The sequence below is a fragment of the Hipposideros armiger genome, unplaced genomic scaffold (assembly GCF_001890085.2).
Source record: "Hipposideros armiger isolate ML-2016 unplaced genomic scaffold, ASM189008v1 scaffold_106, whole genome shotgun sequence".
NCBI classification, from domain to species: Eukaryota; Metazoa; Chordata; class Mammalia; order Chiroptera; family Hipposideridae; genus Hipposideros; species Hipposideros armiger.
This window is the reverse complement of record NW_017731456.1, coordinates 1,086,623-1,099,272: the sequence shown is the minus strand read 5'-3', so window position 1 is coordinate 1,099,272 and position 12,650 is coordinate 1,086,623. Positions and strand designations below refer to the sequence as shown.

The window sequence follows — 12,650 nt, the reverse complement described above, 5'->3', positions numbered from 1 at the left end:
CTCACCTGGGAAGAGCGCAATGATGGTGCCAACTTGGGCCAGTGAAGCAACATCCTCCACAACTAGACTGAAGAACAAAACGACAGCAACTTGTCTGTCCCCCTTACCCCAATTCCCCAGCACTGTTCCCATCCCCCCAATTCCCCAATAAAAAAAAAAATGAGGACGATATGAAGCATATTGTAAATATTACAAAAGAGATTCCCACAGAACTTATAGTCAATAAAAACAAAGATCAGCCAAAGGATATCAATAAAAGGCAAAAGGAACTCCTATGTGAGAATTGATTTATAAACTTAGAATCAAAAAAACCAAGAAGCCACTTGCCCAGATAACTGCTTTTTATAGAAAGAACATTTTACATCCTGTTTGTTCTGTGCAAAAGCCTTTCTCCCAAAATCAAATTTGTGACTTAGCAGTGTTCTTGCAAGACACCCAGGTCACTAGAGAAACACCCAGCCACTTCTTAGGTAGGTCTAATATGGTAAGTACGTCGTAACTCTAAGAGATAACTAACATCTTAATAATATAACAGCAACTACAGTTACTGGGTGCTTCTTATGTACGTGCCAGTATGCTTGCTGTTTACTATATGGGTGTTTATCTATGTGTGTTTATAAGTTATTGTCTCTTTCCGCATGTTTAGAATTTATTTTCTCTGTTTACTATATGTGTGTGTGTTTATCTACGTATGTGTTTATGATTTATTTTCTCTTTCATCTCTTAAACACGGAGCAGTTTGGTTCAGAAATTGTGTTGTTGCATACAAAAAGCTAATTGTTTGATTATCTCATGTTTACAGTTTCTTAATTTTCATAGGGTTAGACACCCAAATAACAGCTGCTACTTAAGGTAAAATGAGAAAATATAATTCTGAGAAAAACTAAGTTGCTCCACACCTTCGCAAAACTGATATTTGGTAACAGCTGTTCTTCAACATGAGTCCACATTTTTAAAGCCTATTATATAATACAATTATAGCAGCTCCTGAGAATCTGTTTTGCTCAAACTTTTCTCTATTATCTGGTACAAACTGATAAAACACTTATACATATACATAAACTTTATAGAAATTATTGGCACAAGAGTAGACATCTCCCTTCCTCTTTCTCTCTCTCTTTTTCATTCACTGTTATACACATATAAATACATGTTTGTAAATCTATATCATTTCTGGATTTTTCCCCACTAATTGGCAAAGACTTTAAAACTAATATTAATACCATAAGAATCTCGTTAGGTTATTTTCAGTGGCTAGTCCATAGTACTTTAGTTTGATTTAAGGAGATCCATAGGGTACCACAAAATTTTTCTCAAATAGTTCTCAAATGCATGACACTCTCCTTCAAATCATTTACAGTCCACCAGGCACTGGCTCCCCACAGCTCTGTTCTCTCCTCAGCAAGTCTCCATGCTATCTATGCAAAGCACAGCCACCACTGTGACCCAGCTGAGATTACCTAACCATTTCAACGGCCAAGCAAATACTCTCCCACACTAACTGAAAGTGGACTGTATTTACTTTGGGGAGACTTTCTTTGGTATTATAAAATGGTATAAGTGGGAAGAATCTAGCCTACTAAATTTATGAAAGAATAAGTGACTTGTTGACTTTCATTCTGTGAGAATCAATATTCCCCCAAAATTTCATAAAGCCTACTTTAAACATATTAAGTGTTGACAATTCTGAAAAAGATTTTAAAATTCCAAATTCATGGCACTTAAATTTGACAATGATTTTTTACCATATATCCAGCATTTCTGTGTATGATATTTTTATGAATACTTACTAAAATTCACTTGAAAATATTATAATGACATTAATCACATCTTTAAGTTTGGCATATCAGCAATGTAGATTCAAGGGTTCCATGTGGATACAAGAGTAGAAATATATGGTTTTCATGTCGAGGCCACCAGGAAGTATGAAGATAATCATAACTCGGAACTATTGAAAAAGGTTGTGTTCATATATATATATATATATATATATATATATATATATATATTTTAAAAATAATATCCCAATAAAACCCTACAAAAGCAGAAACATAACTCAAGAGAGTCACTCCAAATTGATAAAAGCTTCAACTCAGCAGGAATATATAATAATTTTAAATGTCTGTGTGTAAATATACATATATATGTATATATGTACAACATAACCTCAAAATAACATATGCATATTAAAATGTAGCTTCAAAATATATAAAGTGAAAATTCAGAGTACTACAAAGAAAAAGACAGAAATCCACATATATGGTGGAAGATTTTAACCCACTCTCCTAAAGAATGATAGAACAAGCAAACACAAAATACATGAGGATATATGAGACTGGAACAACATTAACGAATGACACTGGAACAACATTAACCAATTTTACATACATTAAACTCTGCTCCCCAAAAATGTAGATTACACATTATTTTCAAGCACCAATGGTGATTTACAAAACCTGACCATACACAAAGACATAAAGTATGTTACAAACAAACCCAAAGGACTAAAATCAGACAGACCATATTCTCTGACCACAGAGTTTTTAAGGCAGAAATAAATAGAAAAAATATAATTATACAAATGCCATATATTAGGACACTAAGAAAAATACTTTTGAGCAAACCACTGGGCCAAAAACATAATGAAAATCAAAATATATTTTAAACAGGTGATAGTGGAAAAAGCATCTCAAAACATTTCATGCAGACAAAAGAGTACTTAGAGAGAAATTCAAAGTCATAAACAATATTTCAAAAAAAAGATTAATAGAGGAAAAACTGATGGTTGCTAGATGGGAGGGGGTGGGGATGAGGGAGAAGGGGAAGGGATTAGACAGCATAAATTAGTAACTACAATATTGCCACAGGGATATGAAAGACAGTTTGGGGAATATAATTAATAATGTTGTAAATATTTTGTTGGGTGTCAGATGGTCACATGTCTTGTCAGGGAGACCACTTCATGGATGGTGTAGAGACTTGACCACTGCACTGCACACCTGAAGCTGCCATAGGATAATATTGTATGTCAACTATAATTTAATATATATATAGTCATGGGATGTGGAATACAGGGTGGGGAGTGGAGTCAATGGTATTGTAATAGATATGTATGATATTGGGGGTGGAAGGGCGGTGGATTGGAGGAGGGGGTGTGAGATGTAAAAAGTATAACTATTGCACTGTTTTGTACACCTGAAACTAATAAAAAATTTTTTTTTAAAAGATTGAAAATTAATGAACTATCATTCATTTTAGGGAGTTACAATAGAACAGCAAAAAGGGAATATAAAAAAACTAAAATGGAAGAAACAATAAAGATAAGAGTTGAAATTAATGAAACAGAAAGCAAACATGCAAAAATAAGAATCAACAAACATAAAACTGGTGTTTTAAAAGACAAGTAAAATTAACAAAATTGTGATGAGACTGGAGAAATGAGGCACAAATAACCAATGTCAGCAATGAAAGGTGTACATAATCACAGAATTAATTAGACCAACTTTATACCAGTTAATTTTGAAATTTTAGATGAAATGAACAAACTCTTAGAAAATACAATTTACCAAAGCTGACACAAAAGAAAAAGAGAAAGGAATAAGAAAGGAAGGAAGCTGAATGTTCCTGTAACCAGGTAAAATTCAACCCGTGGTAAAAACTCTGGTTTCACCAAAGATTTTTACAATGGAAAAAAATAACTTTAAATCCGCAAAAACTCTTCCAGAAACTAAAAAAAGGTCAACACTTGACAACTCAAATTTATAGTTAACATAACCTTACTACCAAAACACAAGAACAATTTGAACCAGAAAGATATAGCCTATCTTATACATGAATATAGACTTTTTAAAATCCTTGGCACTATATTAGCAAATGAAATTCTGTAATGCATAAAAAGCTAATATAACAAGAATATGGTAGTGGAACAGGGGACTGCTATGATTTAATATCTTAAAAATCAGTATAACTTACCCCATTAATAAATTGAAGGAAGAAAAGCATCTAACTATATCAGCAACTATAAAAAAGCATTTGATAATAGCCAACAGGTATTCATGACCAAAAAAAAAACCTATTCACAAGCTAGAAATAGAAGAAATTTGTTAAATCTGAAAAAGGAAATCTTCCAAAACCCAAAGCAAACACCATTCTCAATGGTGAACTGACTCCCACTGTCAGTACTTCAAATTAACATTATACTTGAGGTCCTAGTCAATGCAGTAAGAGAAAGGGGGAAAAGTTTAAAGATTATAAAGGAAGAAACAAAACTGTCATTCATAAATGACAGGAAAAGTAGAAAATCCACAAATACCTATATGCAAATTGTTTGACTTGATTATAAAAGTTAGCAAGATTGCTGGCGAAAAATATAAAACCAATAGTTTGTTTTTTTTAAGCTGAGCCATCCTGCTACCTGTTGGCAGCTCAGCTGCTGCTCAGCTCGGGCTGGACTCGAACTGCTATTGCTCAGAGCTCAAACTCTTGAGCGAGCTCTTAATCAACTGAGCCACTCAGCCAGCCCTAAAACCAATAGTTTTAAATACTTCCCAACTTACTCTGAGGCCAGTATTACTAATACCAAAACCAGACAAAGACATCACATTAAAAAAAAACTACAGACCAACATCCCTTATGAATATAGTTGCAAAAACACTAGCAAACCAAATCCAACTATGTAAAAAAGTATTATACACTATGACCAAATATGATTTATCTCAGGAATGTAATTTTGGTTTACAATATGAAAATCAATCAATGTATCAATTAATGAATCACAATAAAATAAAAGACATTATTATCTCAATAGAAAAAGCATTTGACAAACTCCAACACCATTTAATGATAAAAACATTCAACAAACTGGAATAAAAGAGAACTTCCTCAACCTGATAACAGCTACATATGAATGATCCACAATTGAGATCATATGTAATGGTTAAAGACTAGATATTTCCCTGCTGAGATCAGGAATAAGACGGAGATATTTACTTTCACTTCTTATTCAGTATTGAACTGAAGATTCTATTTAGGGCAATTAGGTAAGAAAAGGAAATAAAAGTTGTGCAGATTGGAAAGAAAGAAGTAAAACTATATTCTCAGATGATATGATCTTGTATATAGAAAATACTAAGTCACAAAAAATATATTACAATTAATAAGTATAAGTTCAGCAAGGTTGCAGAATACAAGATAATATACGAAAATCATTTATATTTCTATATATTAGCAGTGAACAATTGGAACATAAAATTTTAAAAGTAATTTCATTTCCAATAGCATCAGAAAGAATAAAATACTTAGTAATAAATTCAAGAAAAGAAGTGCAAGATTTGTACATTGAATACTATAAAACATCACTGAAAGAAATTAAAGAACATCTATATAAATGGAAAAACATCCCATGTTCATGGATTAAAAGACTTGATTTCATTAATATGATACTACTCCCCAAACTGATCTCAGATTCAATACAATCCCCTCAAAATCCTAGCTATGTTTTGTGCAGAACTTGACAAGCTGATTCTAAAATTCATAAGGATATGGAGGGACTAGCCAAAGCAATACTGAAAAAGAACAAAGCTAGGGGATTCACACTTGTGATTTCAAAACTTAACTTCAAAGCTCGACTAATCAAGGTAGTGTGGTACTTGTACAAGCATAGAAATATATATCAATGGATTAGAATGGAGATTCCAGAAATAAACCCTTACATTTTTCACAAATTGATTTTTGACAAGATGCCTAGACATTAGAAAAGAAGAGGACATTGGTAACTCACAAACCGGTGAAAATATTTGCAAATCATATACATTACAATGGATTTTTATCTGTATATAAAGAACTCCTACAACACAATAGTAAAATGACAAATAACCCAATTAAAAATCAGCAAAGAACATTTCTCCAAAAGAAAATATACAAATGGCCAATAAGCACATGAAAAGATGCTCAACATCATTAGTCATCAGGAAATGCAAATCAAAACCATAACACAATACCACTTCACATCCACTAGGACAACTATATTCAAAAGTACAAACAATAACAAGTGTTAACAAGGATGTAGAGAAACTGGAACCCTTGTACATTGCTGGTGGGAATGTAAAATGATGAAAGCTGCTTTGGAAAAGTTTGGCAGATTTCTAAATGTTAAACACAGTGTTACCATCTGACTCAGCAATTCAACTCCTAGGTATATACCCAAGAGAGATATTTATATGCAAACAAAACCTTCTTCACAAATGTTAGCAGCAATATTATTCAAAGTAGCCAAAAAGTGGAAACTACCTACATGTCCATCAACTAATGAATGAATAAACAAAAAGTGGTATATCCATATAATGGAATATTATTTGGCCATAAAAAGGATTGAAGTACTGACCCATCACACAGCAGGGAGAGAGGAAGGGAAAGAAGGAGTGAGGTGACCTGATTATCTGTAATCAGAATCAGTAAATAAAGATATTATATTCACATAATGAAATATATCCAGCAATGAAAATGAACAAGTAATAGCCACTGTCAGTAACTGTCAGCATCCAATCAATGAAAAAATTACTGAGTATCTCTTATATGCTAGGCCTATTTCAGATACTAGAGATACAATAGTGAGCAAAACAGAAAAATAATCTGCCTTCGTGGGGTTTAAATTCCACTAGAAATGAAATAGGAAAGAAATGATAAATAAGAAGTATTTTAAAAGGTGGTAAGTACTACGGAAAGAGTGTATTGCAAGGTAAGAAGATACGCAATTTTAAACATGATATTCAGGATAAGCCTCACTGAAAAGGAGACAATTGAGCAAAGACTTAAAGGAAGTGATGGTAACAGAGTAATAAGCCATGCGGGTATCTGAGGTCAGAGCATTCCAGGCAGAGGAAGCTAAAGTGCAAAGATGGTCTCCGATATACTCAAGGAATAGCAAGGAGACTAGTGTGGCTGGAACCGAGAGAGGAAAACAGTAGGAAATGAGATCAGGTAGGTGAAGGGGAGGGGAAAGATCAGGCGGTGCTTTGTAGGCCATTCTAAGGACTTTGGTTCCTACTCTAAATAAACTGGAAAGCCATTGAAGAGTTTGGAGCAGAAAGGTGACATGATCTGACATATGCTGTAAAAACAAGAGCTCTAATTGCAATTTTGAAAATGGATTATAGAAGGCCAAGGGTGAAAGCATGGAGACCAGTTAGGAGGTCCTTGCAATAATCCATGTCAGGTATTATGGCAGCTCAGACTAAGGAGGCAGCGTGGAGATGCTAAGTAATTACGTTCTGGATTTACTTTGAAGGTATAGCAACAAGATCTCCCGACACATTACATCTGAGGTCTGAGGGAATGGGAAAAGTCAAAGATGACTCCAAGGTTTGGGGACTAAGCAATTTGAAGGATGGAGATGGGGAAGACTGCAGGTAGTGCAGACGTGGTCAAGATGAAGATTCCATTTGGAGTATGTTGAACTGGAGATGTCTACTAGACATCCAAATGGAAATGCTGAGTAGGCAGCCGGATACAGAGGTCTGAAGTTTGGGGAGCGACACCAAGGCGTGAGCTATCATTTTGGAGTCATCAGTGTACAAATATAGAAACTGCAGAAAAAAATAGAGAGATTGCATGAAACCATCAAAGAATATATAGAGAAAAGAGCTCCCAAGAACTAAACCTTAAGACATTCTAAGGTTAAAACCTCTGGGAGGAGAGACCAGCAAAGTAAATAGAAAGGAGTAGCCAGTAAAGGAGGAACATCAAGACTGCATAGTATCCTGAAAATCAATAAGGAAATATTACAAGGAGCAGAAGGTGACAACTGTGACAATGTACAAATGGGTGAGGTGAGATCAATACTGACAACTGACTATTGGATTTAGGAGAGGTGATTTAATTGGTGACTATGACAGGAGCAGTTTTGGTTGAGTACTGAAAACAAAAGATTGATAGCAAGGGGTTTAAGAGAATGTAAAGAGATGAATTTGAGACAGGGAATACAAACATCTCTTTATAAACGTTTTTGCTTTAAGGGGAACAAAGAAATGGCTTAATCTCATAAACATAATGTTAAGAATCTATGAAAGAATGCCTCCTATAGTCACATAAAATTCCAAAAACAAAAAAAAGGTGAAACTAAACTTGTGATGAGGAAGAAATAAGCAAGAGTTTCAGAGATTGAAGAATGTTTTTTACATGAATATTCAGGTATTTGCCTTATAATTATCTGCTATAATGATTTATTATTATTATTGTTGACCAGTACATTTATTTTATGTACTTCTCCCTATAAATATTATAGTTCAAAGTGTTAAAAAATTGTTTAATTAATAAGATCGTGTGTGTGAAAAGACAACAGATAATGTCACCATTGTCACAAAAGTTTTAAATAGTATTTAAGAAAGAATATTCCCAATTATAAGCAGACCAAATCGAATTTAAACTCTAAAAGGTTATATGTACTAGAGTGGGCCAGTAGTAGGTAAACATTTGTGCCTGTCTGATTTAATTAATTGTGGAATTTGTAAATCACATAAAATCTTAAGAATTAGAGCAAACTATAAGCCCTTTTCTTCATTTTTAACTCCACAGGACATATATTTTTTTAGTACTGTTATGTGTGTTTGGCTCTCAATATGAAAAATGCAGTACAGTATTTGCCAAGACAATTCGTTTTTTTTCTGGACATTTTAATTTTATTCCAGTACCCCTGAGATATTGTACTTTGCAAATACAAACCATTTGGTTATATAATAGTGATCTAAGTGTAAAGACATGACTGGTTTTTTTTGGTACACTCATGAGAGTAAAGTCCCCACATTACAAAAGAGGAATAGAGCTTCTGCCAACCAGAATGACACTTCTAAGCCATGAATGAGTTGGCTGTGGACCTTGAGCGGTCAGATCCATCCTCTGTTTTCAGTTGTTTTCCAACCAGCAATGAGAAGCCAGGGTATTTAAGCTCTCTACTACTTTCTGTTCATTCAACAACCAATTTGCTGAACGTTTTGAGCATCTGTTTCTAAGGAGATGACCATCTAGTTCACCAGGGAATATGAGGGAAGGCAAATGCGTGAATGATTCGTGACACTTCCAGCCCCAAAGTGAAAAGGCACTGAAACTAAGTTAAAATGTGTTTATAAAAGAGTATTTCAAATCCACTCCATTATCCCAAACTGCATACAAAGTACATGCTGGTAGAAACACATTACTTTAGATCAAAGCCACCAAAAAGAGCCAGAATACTTCTAAATCTATCCTAATGACTGATGACTAAATCTGATGACTAAGTCTCAAATAATTTTGAATTACAAGTAACAACAAAAGCCATTTTAACATTCTCTGCTTAAGCCAACAGTTGTTTGTTGTCATTTTTTTATCAAAAGGAAATGAAAGGCTAGATGACACTTATAGTACCCACTTCTTATAAAACTCTGTGTGTGTGTGTGTGTGTGTGTGTGTGTGTGTGTGTGTGAAAACCTAATTTCTCATTTATCTGTTTAGCTAACCTCTGCTATTTTCTGGGATTCAATCCAAGACAACAAACAAAAATACATTACTAAAATTGGCATCTCTGCTCCTGAGCAAATTTCAGAAAGGATCTGAAGTGGTCTGAAACCATTTTTTTTAATATTCTGTACACAACTTTATGCTAAAAAGTAGCAAACATTGTTCAAGAGCAGTAATTGCTAGGAAAGGTGCAATTGTTTTCCTCCCAAACAATTTTCATGTCCTCCAAATGTACAATACTGAAAGAGAATAAGTGTTATGCTAAAGTCACATGTTTTTGCTGCAGTGTTGCAAATACTAACTTAAAGTTGAACAGGATTCTTTGAGGTAAAGGGAGAGATGATCTACATATTTACATATAAACTATTTCTGTGTCCTTTTATACGTCTTTTTCTCTTTAATTTTTTGTTTGTAAAACCCTAAAAGCACAACTCATAAATGCATATAAACAAAATGCCAAGATCAATATAGATGTTTTTAAATGTCATAAAATTATGAATCTAGTAATGATTGTAGTGTGTTAAAGAGTTAAAGAATTACAAATTTTTAAGTTGGGAAACATCTTAGATATTATTAAAAGGCCCTCAGAATCTTAACCCAACCCTCTAATTTGACAGATGAGGAAAGTGAGGCCCAGGGGAAGTCAAGCTAACAGCAGAGCCACAGATAAATGGCAATCATACCAAAATTCTGCCTCCTAGTCCAAAGCTCTGAAAGACTACTTGTTTCAAGATACTTTAATACTGATGGAAATAAACGTTAACAGAGGACACTCCAAGCCACCCCTCAATATAAGGAACTCTCTCAGGCTTACAAGAGCCAGTGCCATCTTCTGCTGGCAAATCCAAGCCCTAGATATAGCACCCACAATAACCATTTTCTTAGACTGCCTCATCATACCTGGGGCTTCCAAAGTAATTCTTCAGTTGGGTCTCTTTTTCTCGCCTCTACAAATCCCTTTAAGTAAGCACTTAGGTTAGGGTTGGGTTTTGTTGTTTTGTTTTGTTTTTAATTTGCTTTAGGGAGAGCAGGAGAGGGTGGAAAAGAGAGGCTCAGGTCTACATCTACAACAAAATTTTTGCTTTTGCATCCAAACCAATAAATCCTTCCTCCGGGCCCCAGGGCTTACTGGTTCACGTCGCAGTCTCTTCAGTTTCCAAAAGTAGGAAGGAGCCCTGGGAAAGAAGTTGACCGGATGGCACGTCCTTTCCGCGGTACCCCGCGGTTGCGAGCCCAGACTGGGCTGGCTGCCATCAGCCCGGTTCCCCGATCCTCCTCGCCCCGGGGGGGGCCCCGATTCCCAGCCCCGGGGAAGCCGAGAGATCCCCGGCGCCCGTCTCGGGGCGCCTCCAGGACTCCCCTAACTCCTGGTCCCCAAGTGGCCCACAGGCTCCACGCGGAACACGCGCGGCCCAGCGCCCCGCTCCTCGAATCCCCCGGGAGCGAGAAGAGGTGGCGTTAGGGGGTGGAGGAGAGAGAAGCGGGTCCCACCTCAATGCTGGGGTCCAACCCAGGCGGAAGGCAGAGATGGCAGCGGCACCGAAGTGAGGGCACCTGCGTAGCTCGCGCTCAGCCGGTGTGGCGTCTGCGGCGGGCCGGCTCCAAACTCCTCGCCGAAGGTGCCAGGCAACTCTCAGGAGAGAAGGGCAGCCGAGTGTGTGCGTGGAAGAGCTGAGGGGCCGCGCGTGGGACGGGGAGAAGGCAGAGAGAGCCAGGTGGCCTCTACGCGACAGCTCGGGGGTGGCAGAGGGGACCCTGAGCGGCACGCGCGGCAGCACGGTGACAGCGGGCGGCGGCAGGGAACACCGAGGCTCGTAGCCGCGGGCCTGCAGGAGGAGAAGCGGAGATACTGAAGAGGACCCTCTGCCCGCCCCCGCCCCGGCCCCCGCTCCCGCCCCCGCCTCCGCCCCCCAAGGTCGCGAGCAGGGACCAACCCAGCAGGAAGGGGCACCGCTACTTCACCCTGCTGTCAGCTACAGCGCTCGCACCTTCAGCCAGTAGTTCTCAGAGTCTGAGTTAGGCTAGGGTTCCCTCTGTTCCTTCCACCTGCAGACTTCAAGGCCTCTGCTCCACCAGGTGTGGAAAATGCTACCATAAAGATTGCAATGAAGTGGGAGGAGTAGGAAAGGAGAATGAATGGAAAAGACCAGAAGTGGTGAGGCAGTGATCTTCCTAGGCAAGGATGTTTCAGCCAAGCATTTTGGTCATGCTGTCAGGATGGCTGAAGAGCCCACTCGTGCATCAAGTGAGGGGTTGGACTAAATGACCACTTACCTTTCAATCTTGAAATTCAATGGCTTTTGACGTAGGGGGGAAAAAATCCTTCAACAGCCTGATTCCAACCCCAAAGTACAATAAATATCAATAGATATTTTCTTCCTCTCCACTCAAAATGTTCACTCATGGGTTTGTTGAGGACCTACTGTGTGCCTGACAATATGCTAGGGGCAGTTATTATGTTCCTTGATCTTGGAGTTGTAATAGTCAGACATGCAAGTATTCATATAACTACCAATTGTGATGGTAGTTTATGAAGGAAACCAACAGGGTGAGGAAAAATGAATAAAGGGGAGTGGACATGCTCTAGGTTGGATGAATGGTTAATTCTAAATGTCTCTAGAAATAACTTGCCTAACACCCTCATAGGAAGAGGCATCAGAGGCACAGAGAGACAGTAACCCAGAGATGGGTATGGCTGCAAGCAAGGTCTCCTGGCTCCCTAACCCAGCCACTTTGCCAACTTGTGGGGCTTTGTAAATGGAACTTTTCCCCTATAGGAATATCTTCCCAGGACCAGTGTCACTTTTCTGAATACTGTTTGGATGTCCAGGCCACTTGTTGAGGCCATTTTATTCAGAAATTTCATATTTGTGCACTGATGGACTTTCTGGGGCATCTTTGAAAGGCGATAATAACCCAGAAGCACTAACCTTTGAGTTTTCATCAAACCTCAAAAAACAGACCAATGTCTCCATGGCATGGAGACAGGAATTGGAATAGAGATACTGACTTTCCCAAACTATTATGAAATAAAACAGCACAGCAAAATCCTTAATTAGATAATTGGGATAAACTAGCTTATTAGTTTCCTAAGGCTGCCTTAACAAATGACCACAAACTTAATATTTGAAACAACTGAAATTTATTCTTTCACTATTTTG

The 12,650-nt window shown here is 37.3% G+C and overlaps 1 protein-coding gene across 1 annotated transcript in view; it reads right to left on the bottom strand.

The window, feature by feature from the left end:
- LEPR (leptin receptor) overlaps window positions 1–11,531 on the bottom strand; it is a gene marked incomplete in the record, with an annotated part of 93,473 nt that extends 81,942 nt beyond the window's left edge. The window contains 3 exon segments of the mRNA XM_019646760.1: window positions 10,619–10,664; window positions 10,981–11,315; window positions 11,478–11,531.
- Window positions 11,532–12,650: the final 1,119 nt, after the last annotated feature.